General features: G+C 45.2%; 1 protein-coding gene across 8 annotated transcripts in view; it reads right to left on the bottom strand.

Annotated features, from left to right (window-relative positions):
- Nucleotides 1-10,226, bottom strand: part of FBXO34 (F-box protein 34) — a 39,196-nt gene extending 28,970 nt beyond the window's left edge. For all 8 annotated transcript variants that reach the window (XM_015631285.3, XM_015631283.3, XM_015631282.3 and 5 more), the window contains exon 1: nucleotides 10,125-10,226. The gene's annotated coding sequence lies outside the window, so the exon portion shown is untranslated. The remainder of the gene's footprint in view (nucleotides 1-10,124) is intronic.
- Nucleotides 10,227-16,600: the final 6,374 nt, after the last annotated feature.

Here is a 16,600-nt window from a genome sequence, read left to right on the forward strand (position 1 = left end):
TTTCTACTCCAGAGAACCAAAATGAGGCAATGCTTCAATGCGACCACCCTCACCACAGGGACTCGTATTCTGAAGCAGCTGAGATGCACTCAGGCTCTTTCACTCAACTATTTCAGGGCCTAATGCAGACAGAGAAGCTAATTAACATGTATTGCTATGGAAAGGAATATAATCCAAACCTTCACTGGTTTATATCTAAACCCTCTGAGACATCTAACGTCAAAGCTAAACAGATCTTCACCTGGCAAACATTTGGAGAGCCTTCAACTGAAGCTTCCAGGTAAGGGAATGCAGTATTTTAGGATATTTTTGCTACATACACTGGGGACATACCTCTAACACAAAGCCCAGAGAATCATCATGACAGCTGCAAAAACAACTTTGTCCTGGCTAACATTCACATAACGAAATTACAGTTTCACTCCAGGGAAAAAGGAAAAAGCACTTAAGTTTTGTTTAGATTGAAGTGCTTCGAGCCATGCCACTTATCTGCTATCAGAGCAGATTGCAGGGCTGCTCCAATGATTATTCTGTAATGAAGTAACTGGAATTGGAAGGTATGCAATTAGTCCTATCTCCTCCTCCTCCGCCACCCCCCTATCAAGAAGAAAACCAGCACAGACATTATCACCTCTCCCTGGAGCTCTGCTACCCTCATCACTTAAAATATCCACAAAGCAAAGTAGGGCTGTCACTTACAAGCTGCTAACAAGCCTGGCTTGGTCCTGACTGGCAGCAAAGGTGATATTCTCAGCATCTCCCCAGGAGAAAGTTACAGGGTTACCTAATGGGATGCTTTCTCAGGTACCCACACACGCGTATATATTAAGCTTAACATGTCTGCATTTAGTTATTTTAGTAAAAGCAAACCACTTTTGAGAGGGGAGGAAAAAAAAGCACTGCTGATCCTAGTAGCTTTAGGTTAAAGCATCTCTCACTAATCCTCCTGGGCATGCCCATTGGGAAGGGAATATATTAAACTCAGGACACAGGTATCACTTGCTGGCACTCTGGGTAGTTTTACTGACTCCAGCCTGGCTCATTTTACCTGGGTCATTTACCCTTCCTTCCCCTGAAGAGCTGTGCTTACATCTGTAAAGTGGTAGATGCAGCATTCCCATAACTGCAGCTAAGAGATGGAAGATGCAAAAAGGCCCCAGACAGCCCACAGCCAAATGGAAACTCAGTGAATCCCTGATTAACTGTAATTCTGATAAAATACAATCTGACATTTATTCAGGCTCAAAAGCTCACTCATCTCTTCCCCTCCACCCCAGTGATACCCACTGGTCTAATTAAAGACAAAGCTTCTCTCAGCAGCCTCTGCCTTACATATATCCCAGTAAAGTCTATTTGTGACCCAAGGAACACAGGTGATAGGAGGCATTCCCCAAAGCCTTAAAATAAAATAAATATATAAATGTTAAATTAAAATAACCTTACAACCACCATTAAAGCAACATCAACAAACTTGCTCTGTATAGGTCCACTAGAGATGCAACAATTTTCACTCTCTGAATTCACTCATCTGAGTGAATTTCACTCAGTTTTCACTTGTTCCTCGACATTTTCCTAAGCTCTTCCCAATTTCTTAAAAACATTTTCCCTAAGAAAATGGGGACCATCCCTGCAGGATGCACTGGTGCCTTCACTTTGTTGGATTCAGTCAGGTCAGGGATGAAGCCGTGTTAACCTCACAAAATCCTTACACAACCCTTTTTTCCTCACTCCATACATCTACTGATCCAAAACAGCAAAAAGGGCTAAAAAAAAACCCACCTTTTTAAGGCAAGAAGAGTGTACAGAATGCTGCAGAGACATTTGCAACAAAGGTATGTAAACTACTGCTCTTTATCCTACAATTTACCCTATGGCCTCCAGCTGACACATCAGCTGACACCATCTTAACAACCCCATAAGTAGCTAAAGCTGAACAAAGCAATCATTAGGAAAACTGGTTTAGTCCATTGCTGGTGGCATCCCATGTCTTCTCCATGGAGGAAGCATGACTCAGACTGCTCTGGGCTCCCATCCACACAGGCTGCAAAGCTGCATTAAAAACACAATTCTCAGTAACTTCTACCAAAGTCACGTCTCCAACTCCTTCTGCTGAGAGACCAATTCGAAGTGAGTTGTTTTATATTTTAGTATGATTACATCTGCAGTCCTACTGCATCTAAAAAAATCCATAAGCACTTTAAGAGAAATACAGGAACGTTTTTTTTTTCCTTAACACCATGGAAGATGGATTCATTGCTATCAGTAATCCTCCCACAGCCCCAGTTTCAGAAGCAGCAGCAGATTCCCAGAGATTTCAGCTGCAAAACCAAGCACTCTTTGCATCACTTCATTCATCTGTTTATTAAGATAAAGTTATCTCATTAAAAAACAAAAGAAACAAAACAAAAAAAAAACAATGGTAGAGTGTCATCCTTCTTTAGTGAGGAAATTAAGTGAAAAAATGCAAGGAACTAACAGTCTGTCCCACACCTGCTGACAAGTTCTGGTGCCATGATTGTTAAACTGAAGTGTATAAACCCATTTTCAGGCAACAAGATTTAAGGATTTTTTTCTTTTAGAATTCCCTTACCAAGTGCCTGACACTTGTTTTAAGGTACCATGCCTTGCATGTCCTCATTGCTCAGCAGAGGATCCTCCAGGACACATGTAGGAGGTCAGGAAGGGAAATGAACAGGGAAAATCACAGTAGACATCATGGCAAAGCAAGAGCTGCCTTTCAGCAGGAGAAAAAGGGGCAGTTTTGGATGTACATTTACAGGGAGCTTGTCTCAACCTCAGGAGTCAAAGTGGGAGAAAGCACAGAAACTCTGAAGACATAAAAACATTAAGAGGCTCAACACAAAAGCAAAGGCTTCATGATGGAAAGGATTTTTACAATGAGGGTGAAGCTCAGAACAAAGACCTCAAAGAAGAGTTTCATAAGTAAAGAGAGAACTGGGGTGCTCTGGAAGCACATGAACATAATCCACAATCCAACACAAGCCACTGTCACAGATGCACAAGTCCTGCTTGAACCTAGGGTCCAAACTCTTTTTTTAAAATATAGCCTCCAGTATGACACATCTCAGAAAGCCAGACCACAGGCACAAGCCATGAGCTTGTCTTTGAAGTTCAGATACACCAGAAAATTACTTCACCTCCCTAGATGCAGAGGGGATAGTGCTGCCTTTGATGCTACAAGAAATTTTGGTTTTAAACTGCCCAAGGACTTCAAATTGTTTGCTGGACTGCAGCATGGCAACACCCAAGCCTACACATACACACGAACATAATTATGCCTGGTCTAGACTTGGGGGGAGGGGAAAAAAAAAAAAAAAGTATTTTCAGTAATGTTAGCACGCAAAGAAAATAATAGCACATACAAAGAAACCTCTAGGGTGACTTATGAAGAAGATTTTATGCTTGGCTTTCTGCCAATTAGAGAGGAATTAAAGAGTCTGGCAATATAACCCTGTTCATCCTGAGGAAGAAACTGCATTTTTAAGTGGTCAACGGAGCAAGAGGGATGAGAAAAGAGGGACAAAGACTCAGGAGTGTAACTGTACAGAGCAACATAGGAAGTTTCAGATGGTACTGAGACAGAAAGTGGGCATGAATAATTCAAACTTTAAAATTAATCCAGTCTATTGACTCCAAAAGAAAATCAGCACGTAACAGCTGACTCCAAATGACAGCATTCCAATAAAGCAGACAGTATTTTTTTGCTATAAAATTCCAACTGCTTCAATATTTTACAGATTATCTGCCTCCACTGACTGCCAACCAGCAAAATCAGTGAAAGGTGGAAGTCACAAAAACAAAAGCAAACCAAGTGGAAAAGGCATGCTGAAGCTTGGGAAGCTGAAAAAGTGTTAAAATGCAGCCTTTGAGTAAGACAGAACATTTACTAGCTATCTGCAATGATGAATTTATATCCAAATTCTTTGGAGCTTAAAAATTCACATCATAAGACCAGCTTTTACCAGAATTAGGACCAGACTTGACATGCCCCAGTTTCCCCAAGGTTACTTTTGGAAATGCATCTACTCTTAAAATATTGCAAGTGCTCTTCTCACACTGCAGAAGAGCAACCAAAACCTACCTTCTAATTTTACTTTTTTAGATTTTTTTTTTTTTACAAGAACTTAACTTCAACACTTTTTTTTTATCTGAATGACAGAAGGAATTCTGTGTCACGTTGCAGGTTGAAAGTTACTGGAAATGGCAGCAAGCTGCTGTTGCTTATACAAAGTCATTGCAAGGAAAAGAAAAAAGAAGCTACTGAAGCTTTCAAAATCAAAACCTGTAAAACACCAAAACCACAAAATGAACCAGAAGTAGTTTAGGAGTTGCTAGGGATGTTTAAAGTTAATAAAAATTCTAAATTAAATGGCTGCCGCTTAGGTTTGCCAAAAAATTATGCAAATTTCCAAAGTTCATACATAGTAATTAGCAGAGCAAAAAGCAGGTCCCAAATAAGTGATGAAGTTAGCCTCGCTCTTATTTCTCCAGCAGATGGAATTAGCTATGTGTGAAGCTATTTTTTTGCAATTGAAGATTAAACATATTATCCTGAATATCAATTCTGCAAGTACAGCACATTGGATACGTGCATTCATGGAAGCAGGAATATGCAAAAACCAGCCTGAATCCTTCTTTTTTGTCATTCTGAACAGGACACTCAAGAGGCTGGGGGAGGGTTTACATATTTAAGACCTCATTTTTCAAACTGATTGCTGACAACGTGGATGAGACAAGTTCTCTCAAAGAACATTTAGAGTTAATAGTCCAAACAGGTTTTTCCAAAGAAAAATGTCTGCCTTGACTAAAAATACATCTTCTTGATGTGCTAATTGACAGATCACAAAAAGTCACCCAAACTGCAAGTCCAAACAACATGTGTCAACAAAGGCTCCTGGCTTTGCCCATTACTTCTCCAAAACCTGGCTCACAGGAGCATCCATCATATACTGTGTGATACAAATTCAACTTTTCCATTCCTATTATGGATTTGCCCCTTGCTTTGCACTTAAAAAGACACAACCTTCCCCTCAGCCCTGCAGCTCTCCAGCAAGGGCTCAACCTCGTGTGTGCCCTTGACCAAAATACTCCACCTGTGTTCCATATTCTCAATTTCATCTCCCCAGCACTGGAGCCCAGAGCTGCTCCACCACAGCAAGTCCCTCTCAAAGACACTGAAAGACCCAGCAATTTTTCTGTGTTGTCAGGCTGCATTTTATCTTCCTTAGAACAGCACAAGCCATGAAGGCTCATATCAACACATCCACCCAGTTTAGGGGGCACCACCCAGGAGAATCTCCCACTGCAGCAGCAGCAGGAAAGTCTTGAGAAGGTGCAGGGAGGACAACCAAAACCAAGTTGCTGCACTGATCACAGAGTGGTTAAGCTTCTTCCTAAACACCAGCTTCCAAGTAAAAAACTGATAAAAGAAGTAAAAACAAACTACAAGTCTCTTCCTACATGAATATTACTTTCAGGCAGCCCAGAAAATATTTCTAGAATGTGTGCCTGTTACAAAAAGAACCCAAAACTTACATAATTAAAGGAACATAGGGAGGGGAAGGTAAAGTTTAACGCTAATTTCAAAGTCAAGTAAGTGACACCCTGGATTGAATACTATTAACCAAAATTGTACAAGTTAAAAGTGGATGTACTGAAAGCAGCAGAAACCCTGCCCGCAACAAAATGAGAACTCTCTTACAAAAATACCTCTGTGGCCAAATGAAACACTGAGTTTAAATAAGAAAGCAAGCACTTACACCTATCGTGCTCTCCCCCTCTTCCTTCTCATCTAGGGAGTCTCATTTATCTCAAAGCAATCAAAAGAAAACACTTTGATTTTTAAAGTCAGAAAAGCTGCAGAAATTACAGCCCTGTCTGGCACAAAGAAATAATATTTCTGAAATCAAAAGAAGATTCTCCAAGTTAGGGGAAGGGCAAAAACAGTCCTGAATAACTTACTTTGCATAGCCCAGTTCCTGCCAAAACAGTTCTGTAAATCCCATGGTAGCTCAGATAATTTTCATTCTTAGAGCAAAAAAAAAATCTAGACTGAACATTAGCAACATTAATTGTGTGATATGACCTGAATGATGCAAGAACAAGTAGTTAAGTGAACCACAGCATCTGCTGAATTTTTAATCACTAGTTGTTTTGCTGCAAGGCAGAAGAACACTATATATCAGCTTCCAAGCACTGCACGGAATGGCACATTAGGACAGCAAGATTTTAACTGGCAGGAATTCTGCCTCCCTGCTACCCAAATGCCATCACTTCGCTGTGAACTGCAGACAGAACAGCTTCTAAAGCAGGATTATTTTTTAATCACATAGAAAAAAAAAAAAGCACTAGTTTCTACACCCCGAGACACCAGTCAGCCATTTCTAAATTTTTCTTTTTAAAGCTGACACTTTATTAACAGCCATTGAGGTGTTCCTCTGCAGTGTACTTCTACTCTCCAAACAGCTTTAAGCAGTCATGTGGCTGTCCAGCAGCAAATTACTGCCAAAGAGGTGATTGAACCTGGGGTGTGTAGGAAGGTGATCTATGTAAACATTCCTATTAACCCTGTACTGCAACAGGAGGAGAGCTGCAACATGTTGGGGCACACCTGAACTATATTTAATCCATCTCTCCCTGACACCCATTGCAATGACGCTGCAGACACCCAAATTTGGACAGCCAGGTCATGGTACCGCTGATGCTCATCCTGTACCTACACCAAACAGTTGTGCTGTGATTTCTCTGTGTTTGATACCCAAAATAGTTAAATAAACCAGCCACCATGCCTACAGCGGTAAATACAGCTCCAGTTATGCTCTAGGCATAAAACTGCAACAGCAGGATTTGCAAGTGATACAGCAGATATTCCCCTTCCACAACAAAGACCAAAAAAAACTTAAGTTATTTGGGGAATAAACACTAAATCTACAATTACAGTGTGAATTCCAAATACCAATCCCACAATTACAGGCACAATCTGCACTATGGACAATTATTCTATTTCATATTTTAGGGGGGAAAAAATGACATTTGGGAAAAAAGGACAACATTCCTACACTAAAGAAAGACTGTCACACTGACTTTAATAGACTCTAAGTTTAATAAGTTAAGAGAATCAAAATAGCTTAGAAAACAAAGCCAGTAAAATATGGTACAAATAAAAATGGAGCATCCACACATACCAAAGCACCATTCCTGTGCCCTCCTTCCTGCAGAGCTTATAGAGCTGGGAAGAGGATCTCCAACCATAACTTTCACTAAACCAGTATTTCCCTCAAAAGCTCAAATCTATGGATAGGAACATCCAGGGATAAATCCAATGACCAAATAATCCACAAGAGACAAAAAATCCCAGCAGACATGGGCAAGAGATGTTTCCCAGGTTATATTATCTTTCATGATAGGTTTAGGATCAGTCCTGTGTTTTCCTTATAGACTCAACCATCAGGTCCAAGAAAAGCTGCTCTCCTCTCTGAAACTTGCAACAGGAATATTGAAATATGCCCAATCTGCTGGGAATACAACAACCTCTGTGTGAGGATTATACTAAAACGCTGGTTTGGTTATGCTGTAGGGCACCAAGAAGTGAAAATAACACATCGTGATGAACGTGTTGACACCTGGAACCTCGGGGAGCGTTACTACCCAGGCAGTGTCGTGCATCCACCACACAGTGCTCACCTTCACATCAGCCAAACCTAACCTGCCACTTCCACACTCCAAAAGCACAGTCCTACCTTACACGGGAGCTGCAGACCAGTCTGGGAACACTGGGATAAACACCTGCAGCACAAGCATCAAGATGAGCTTCCAAATTTAAGAGACACAGAAAGATGTTTTATAACGTATAAGTCACTCAGCTGCAGCTTAGCACTTAACAAGGTACTCACAATTCTTCACCATCCTTCTCCAAATGGAGAAAAGATTTTAAAAATCATTTAGTGCAAGTGAAACATCCCCAGCTTTCTCCTCAGCCTCTGCTCGCTCTCCAATTAAATATGAAAGCGACAACTTAGTCATACTGAGCATACAGGATGATTTTAAGACAGTGGTATTAAATCAAATCCCACAACTTTTCACACCTATTAAATCATTAGGAGGGGAGATTTTGATAAGCACCATGCAATTAACAGACAGTGCCTTTGTTACCAGGCTGCTCCTGATGAAGCCCAGGCTCCTTGACATTCCATTTCTTCCCCTCAAAGGCTCTGTGCTACAGCAAATTTATGGGTTTTTAGCATGTAAGAGGAGAATTGGGCAGGTTACCTTCAAAATCAGTCAATAAGGCCCTTTCACTCAGGCTGGGGAAGGCGGGTGGCTGCTGGAAAGCAACACAAGGCACTCCCTTCCCCCTCCCCTCAGGACCCAAAAATGCTGCGTTCAAAACACTCCCATCCCCTGCAGCAAGGGATTAGCCATTTATTAAAAAGGAATCAAAACATGTAAAAGGCTTCCAGTTAAGATTTCAAGGGGAAACAAACAAAAAAATACAACCAACATTAACACCAGTAGAACCAGAGTCACATTAGGAATTCTTCTGGGCACCAAAGAACGAGCATCTCAAATGCTAGCAGGATGTAATTTGTCCCGATGATGCTGATCAAATGACTCAAAAGGAGGCCAGAATTAGATTAATTATTTAATTTTGGTTTTTTACTCAGTCATTTTGCTGCCTCCACACTGAACAGTAACAGCATCCACAACCTACAGGCACATTTAGACTTTGGACTTTTAAGACAACTACGTACCTCCACGCTTGTTTTTTAGGGGCTTTTTTGGCTCTTCTCTAGGGGTGACAGACAATTATAATGGCCAATTATGTAAAACCTTTCATCCGAGAAAACACGAAGCACTACGCAAACACTCATTAAGACTCTCGGCTGGAGCCTGCGCCTGCTCCACAGCTCCCCTGAATATCTCCAGCCACCAAAACTGGATGCCGAGCGCTGTGGCACGGCCAGGACAGCGCCCGGCAGGGCAGGGCAGCCCCAGGAGTACTTACACGGCCTCGCAGGAGGGTTTTACAGCCCGCAACACGCCCCGGGCTGCTGGGGCTGAGCTTTACAGCCCCATCCAAGCCGGTTATTTAAAAACACAGCAGAGACACACGCGGCTGCTGGGCGTTGTACGAAGCACCTCGCAGGACGAGCCTTAGACCCACTTGTCCGGCTGATCCAAGCAGATTTTTCCAACTGGGAGCCGCATGGCACAAGTCAATAACCTCGGTTTACTGAACAAATTAAAAGCTACGCTTATTGTTTCGAGTAAGGCCTTGGAGGAAGCAATTCCGAGAAGAAATCACTTCCACTGTAATTGTACTTTTAACCTTTCCTTAGGTTCTTACGCCATCCCCACGTGAAGGCGTTATTCAAGAATTATCACAATATCTAGTAACCATTAAAGCTTTTTTCGGACCACTGTTTATGTTCAGCGAGTTCACAACCCCTCCCTTCTGAAGGGCGGCTGATCGATGCATGAACCACGGGGGAAACAGTGCAGAAAAAACACGACCAGGAAGTGACCGCAACCGAGGAGATCAAATTTTGGGGGGAAAACACGCGGTTTGGGAGGGGGATTGCTTTTAAAAGAGGGTCGGCGAAAAGACTGGCCCGCAGAAAGCAGGGAGGGCTCGGTGTCCCCGGCCACGCGTGGGACGGGCGCGTTACGCAACCCCGGGGAGCGGGGATGCTCCGCACCCCGCACGGTGACCGGGAGGTGCGGGAGACACGGCCCCGCTCCTGGGCTCCCGTTGCCCGACCCGCCGGGCCGGGAGAGCCGCGGCAGCGCTGCCAGCGGCGCCCGGGAGGGAGCACCACAAAACGCCCGGGGAGGCCGGGAGCGAGGCGCGGGCGCTGGGGGAGCACCGCGGTCAGAATAAAGCGAGAGGATAAAATAAAACCGAGCGGAGCGGGGACAGAGTGCGGTGCCCTCAGCACGGCCCCGTCCTGCGGGCGGCAGCGGCCCCTCGGCGGCCCCGCAGCCGCCATGGCCGGCGGAGCGCGGGCGCTGCGGGCGGGCCCGGCTCGCCGCTCGCCGCCCACCTGCCCGCACCGCGCCGAACCCAGCGCCCACCCACCCCTGCCGCGCCCGCGGGAGCCTACCGAGAGCGGGGCCGGAGGACGGGCCGTAGCGGAGCCGCCAGGCTCGGCTCGGCTCGGCTCGGCCGGATCCCCCCTGCGCCCGGCGGCGGCGGGAGGAGCCGGGCGGCCGCGCCAATCCGGGGCGGAACGGGGCGGGACGCGGAGCCGCCGGGGAGGGACGCGGAGCCGCCCCCGCGCCGCGCCAGGCACCGGCCGCCCCGCCGCACCAGGCACCGGGGGCTCGGCTCGGGGCGCTTCCGGGCTCCTCGCTCGGCCCTGTTCGAGGCCAGCGAGTTCCAAGGCAGCCCCCGGCGCTGGCGACCCCGTGGTCCCCCGCTCTCTCTCCCCGGTGAGCCGGGCTTGCAGCTCGCCGACGAGGCTTAGCGACCAACGTGGCACTGGAAGCCACGAGGGTGCCAGTTCCCAGCCCGCTGCGGGGCACCGGCAGCTTATCAGTGGATTTTAGTCTGGTGATAACGAGCTAAAAATCTGTACGGTCCTCTACAGGAGGCCAAAAAGTCCTTCGATAAATCTCCTGTCTTTGAAACCTACTGAACACTCGACTGCAGAGTCAATCACAGAATCAATTAGGTTGGAAATGACCTCTGAGATCATCGAGTCCAACCCATGACCAAACACCACGCTGGCAACCAGATCATGGCACTGAGTGCCATGTCTAGTTTTTCCTTAAACACCTCCAGGGATGGTGACTCCATCCCAAAAGAGCTGGAGGGAGGTCACTGAGACTGTCCCTCCCTACTGGAACCCCACCAGCGTGGTGCCAGTCTTGCCAGCTTGTTTTGGCAACGTTTCCTCCCCAGCAAAATCACTAAATACCCTTTGCTGCCATCTGTCCTTGGCAGAGGAAAACGTGAGCTGCTGTTCCTGCTGCAGATGTGTCCATAGCAGTGGTTTGTCATGCAAGTGTCAGCCCAGCCATCTTTGCTGTGCAGTGCTCAAGAAGCCTCAGCCTGCAGCGAGAAAGAGAGAAGGGCACTGGAGAAATGCTCTGAAATCAAAGGTATTGAGAACAAGAGAAACAAAATGGAAAACATTGGGAAACGAGGAATTAAGTGGTGGCATCAGATGATAGATTGAACCTTGTAGCGTGAGGGTCCTGGGTGGGGAGACAAAGATTCACGACTCGTGCTCCAGGTGCTCATGAGACAAGCAGCCTCGTTTATTATTCAGAACTCACTTAAATACTCAATTCAAATTTCCCGGGCTAGACAGCTATTGGATACTTCTCTTCCTGCCCAGCGTCCTGGCCAGTGGTGGGCAGTGGTTCAGACATGAATTAGGCTAGCTAAATTAGATGTGAGTTATGGCTAGACCAGACCCGTGTTATGTCTAGACCCACCGTGTCCAGTCCAAACCAGCTGCACTGTGACACTACAGCAACAGAACCTAAAAAGGTTTCTACAAGAAGGAGCTTCCCCTCTCCTTAAAAGATTTTGGCAAATCGTGTCCACTTGGATGGAAGCAGGCAGCAAACTGAAAAGGCCCGGTTTCTTTCCAGCCCAGGGAACAGCAGGAAGCCGTTCTTTCCTGATTCTTCCCCCAGAGGGTGCTGAGCACTGCCCAGGCTCCCCAGGGAATAGGGACAGCCCCGAGGCTGCCAGAGCTCAAGAAGAGTTTGGAACACTCAGGACCAAGGTGGGATTGTTGGGGTGTCTGTGCAGGGCCAGGAGTTGGACTGGATGAACCCTGTGGGTCCTTTTCCACTCAGAATATTCTCTGCCCTACCTCTTGGAAGGCAGCACTACTTACTCTCTGTGTACACTGCTGAGAGGAGATCCTTGAGACTGTTCTCAAGCTAAAAAGCAGTGTAAGTGTGTCAGCACAGCACTGTGCCATGACAGTCCTGACAAGGGGCAGAGCTAATTAGCCAAGGCCCAGGATCACATCTACACGGTGTCTCAGATGGCTGAGACGGACCTCCCAAAGTCTCTTTTGACTATGGCTGCTATACAAAGCGAGGGTGGGAGGGAAGATAGAGGTAAGTTGAATGGCTGAAGGTCAAATATTAGATCAGGACAGAAAACAGTTCTCACTGTTCTCACCTCTCCAGTACTTTCTCCACTGGACTCTAACAAACCATAGAACAACAACAGGATTTAGCTGCTGCTGACACAGTAGTTTCCTGTCTTCCAGGGAAAAATTCTGTACTTTGGTACAGGACCAAATGCATATGGAAAAAAACAACTATTTACTAGCAGGGCCCTCAAGTTTGGTGACATGCAGGGAGATGCAAGATATCCCTAGATCACTTAAAGGGAAATTAAATATGTGCCCTACTGTATTAGAAAAAGGCCCCACAAAGATACGGCCCCAATCTTCTATTGTAAATTGATAAAGACAGTGAACTGCCATTTGCTGCTAAGTGACTCCTAATGATTAAACAACCTTTCTCCTCCCACCCCCTCGGGGCACTTAGTGATAATACAAGAAAGATTTTGCACATTGTTTAGCTTAAATGGCCATCTGGTCCTTCTGCATTTCAGTAGCCTTGAACATTAAAAAAACAATAGATAAAGAAAACCTCTCCTATCTTATCAGAGACCTGGATAAGTTTAACTCTGTCAGAGCAAAGAGGATTAACCAAGTCCTTACAGTTCTTTCATTGTTCCCATCTTGATTAGCAGTCATATTCCTCACAGCTTTGTGTCATAGTCTCTAAACAAAGAGAAGAAACAGTTCCTTACTGGCTGTATTAATTTTAACCATGAAACACAACTCCAGCAGTTCCATCCAGCTTCCACAGGAGGAGTTCTGCTCCTGGGCACATGGACTCCACTCCTGTGGAGACACAATGGAGGCACATGCCAAAAAAAGATACAGGTTTTCAGCCAAAATTAAAAACAAAGCCAAAAAACCCAAAAAACTGGAATTATTGTGCAAGTAAGGAAAAAAATGCTCCTTTCAGAGGAAAATATAATAGTCTTGACCTAACTCAGAAACCTACTTCCCACTGCTGAAACTTCATCTAATCCCACCCCACTAAGTGGTTTCTTCATCTGCTTTTGCTCAAGGGGATAAAAACACATTTCCACCAAAGCAACCCACTCAAAGTCCCCGGAAACAAAAAAAAAGGTTGATCTCAACTCAGTTTATGGTTGGTTTACTGTTGAATCCAGCATTTCTTCTGGGTTTAATTCCCATCCTCTTCTTTGCCATGGAAGAAAACTAAGAAGGGTTGAGTCTGTTTGGAAAGAAGTGTGATATCCTTAAGAATGTGGCCTTGGACTTTGAAAAAAGAAGCCAGCTGAGGACGCTTTCACCTCCAATGCTGGAGCAGGTTTGTGAGTGAAATCTGTAGCAGCAGGGAACATTTGGTGTAAACAAGCCATAAATGAGAGAGGATGTACAGATATGCTGAGATAAAACCACTCAAGCTGTGTTCCCAACTGTACTTTGCATCCTGACATTGCTAGTTTGCATTTTTGTGAAAGCTGGGAGCTAATAAATGTGCTACAACATCCAACTTCTGGGTATCAGCTGCCAGAGTGCAATAGAATCTCCAGAGTCAGGTACCTTGTCCTACTATTTATAGTCCAGAGAGAGACACTTCCCAAGGGCAAGTGGAAACTCCCACCTGGGAGCAGAGACCAGGGGGAAGGAAACATCAAACGAGGGCTGTATTAGAATCACTTTGCACAGCCAGTGTAGGTGTTTCCATCAGCTCAGGATCCCAGGCCCAAACTTTGGGGTTTAAGAGTCTGTCAGTTCTCTTTGAAGGATTGGAGCAATAACAATTTCTGTTTAACACCGTGGGTGTCAAGGTTGCATTTGATGTTATTTGTTGTATGTGCTGAACTGGGTGCTGGAAAAATACCCAGGAAAGGGAAGACACTTTGCAGGCTCATCCAGGTGCAAGTCCAAACATCTCTACCTGCTTGGACCATGCCCTCCTCCCAGGTTACAGGCTGAGACACTGGGGGGTGGCTTCCTCCTATTCCTGGTAAAAATGGGCTGCAGAGCAAAATAAACCTTGCAGAACAGAGCAAGAAGCTTAACTGTGTTCCCTAGTTGCTCAAAGACAAGAATTTCACTTCTATTTTCTCTCCTAGAATTTTTTCTGGTTTTTAAACTAGCAACCACTTCAGATGAAAACCTTGAGCAGAAGTGGGAACAGCAGCCAATGCATCATGATGAATTTGTTGTTCAATACTTGATTGAGAGGTTATCAATTAAATTGGCAACCTGTTCCCTCTGCAGTGTCTTATTTTGCCTACAGAGGATTTTCTTGGACTGCATGCAAGTGGCTGTGAGGTACAGCTTTGTAGCTCCATTTGCCTGTACTTTCACCAAAAACATGATCAGAAAATGTAATTATTTCAGGGATAAATTTGAGGATAGATTTACCTACACACTCCATATTGCTCTTCATTTGTGCAAGAGTGGGGAGAATCACCTTCACAAAGAACGATATTCTGTGTGAAGGAGTGAAGAGCAGAAAGAACAAGTTAGCAGATTGCCACATAATGATCTCCTCAGTACAAAACGTGTAGGATAATGACAGTTATATTGCCAAGAAATAAAAAAATTCAAATTGGTTCTAAAAGCTCTATGGCTAAAATGGGATATTATCATAAAGTCATCAGGTGTGTATGAGAACAAGGAGTTTAACCTTTCAGGCATGGCTAATATCTGCACAGGATAATGAGTTTAGAAATCTATATCCCTTGTTTATTTCTGTGAAATGGTAATATGTTTATTCCTCTTAACACAATATTCCTCTTAGCACAATAAAATCAGTAGCAATCAGGGATTTGGCTGGAAAACACCTGATTAGAGTGTTTTATCTTCAGTGACATCACAACACTTTAAAATCTTGGCGTTATTCAAACACAGCTTGTGCTGACCTAAATATTGTCAGTGGAAGGTGTCTGCAGCACGTTAAGGAAACCCATTCTGGCTGTAACCTACCTGGCTCAGGTAACACCTGAGCAGTGCACAGCAAACCCAGGGCAGCTACTCAGGTTCCTCAAGGGTCCACGGCTGTGTTATCACTCCTGTTGTTACTTGAGCTCCTGAGATTAAGCCCAGGCTGTAGCAAAGCTTCCTAAATTCTCTATCTACACCCACGAGAGTGGAAATGAGCAAAAGTGAAAGTCCAGATGCTCCAAGGAACAAACAAGAGTTGTTTCAGCATATTCAGGTATGCAGTAAGGAAAAACCACGATTTTTGGTCGAAATGATGACACTCCTAAACCCACTTTCTCCCTAAAACTTGTTTCAGCATGGCTCACATCATTGGACTATATCCTGATATAAGGTAGAATTGCTGAATGCCCTCAAATTCCACTGCCATAGGAGAAAAAGCGGATTAAGAAAAATCAGCAAATACCGAGGACTGCATTGGACTGGATCTGTGTACTCTACAGACCTGAGCTCCTGTGGTTCTGTCGTTTAATTGAATCTTATTCAAACCATCACTTTGGCAGCACTCAATAACCTCCATGCTGATTTCTTTTATTATCACTAGCAAATAAATGACTGTAGGATTAGGCTGGATGGTCAATATTTGTGACCTTTGCTGGAACCTTTGTCAGTCTGCAGAAACAGGGGGTGACTCTTCCCCGACTGCTCTGGGATGCCCAGAGCCACTCAGTCTGATCGTTGCCGTGGGGAACAGCTCTGTGCTCTTACTGTAGTACCTAATCCATTTATTGCTGTCTTGAAATCGCATTTATATACAAAATTACCGATATATTTGTGTAACGCCAGAGGGGATCCCACATTTTCAGGCTGCTGGAAGGGCATAGCTATCCTCCACCGCTCCCGCTGCTCAGCAGTTTCTCCTTTCCAAACACTTTTTTCTTTTCCCCTCCAAACGCCGTCCCCATTTTTGCAGTGCCACCAAGCGGATGGTTCCCCCGTTAGCATTTGAATTTCCCAGGTTACCACTTAAAAAACAAACGCAGAACTCTCCGGTTGCTGAGAACGGGGTTAAACGCAGCCCACCCCAGCAGCCCGCGGGGTTAGTGCGATGCGGGTATTGCAGGAAATACAAGGTCGTTAATAAAAACCACTTTAATAATGTGTTTATGGCCCTTTCACACTTGTGGAGACCCGGCTTCGGCTCCTCAGGAGGTGGCACAATGCAGATATTAAGGTGTGGACACAGACCTTGTGGGCTCCTGGGTTCAGGCGAGACACGGAGCTCCTGGAGCGGGTGCAGGGGAGGACGATAGCGGGACTGGAGCATCTCTCTGACGGGGAAAGGCTGAAGGAGCGGGGGCTGTTCAGCCTCGAGAGGGGCCCTCAGCCCTGTCCGTCCCTGTCTGCAGGAGGGTCACAGACAGACCAGGCTCTGCTCCTGGGGGCCCAGCAATGGCACCAGAGGAACGAGTGGGAACTGATGCCCACAAATTCCACCTGAACATGAGGAAGAACTTCCCTGTGCAGTGACTGAGTCCTGAACAGAGACCACAGAGTGTGGAATGTCCCTCACCGGGGATACGTGGAGCTGTCTGGACACAATCCTGTGCTCT

Source organism: Parus major, chromosome 5 (assembly GCF_001522545.3).
Source record: "Parus major isolate Abel chromosome 5, Parus_major1.1, whole genome shotgun sequence".
NCBI lineage: Eukaryota > Metazoa > Chordata > Aves > Passeriformes > Paridae > Parus > Parus major.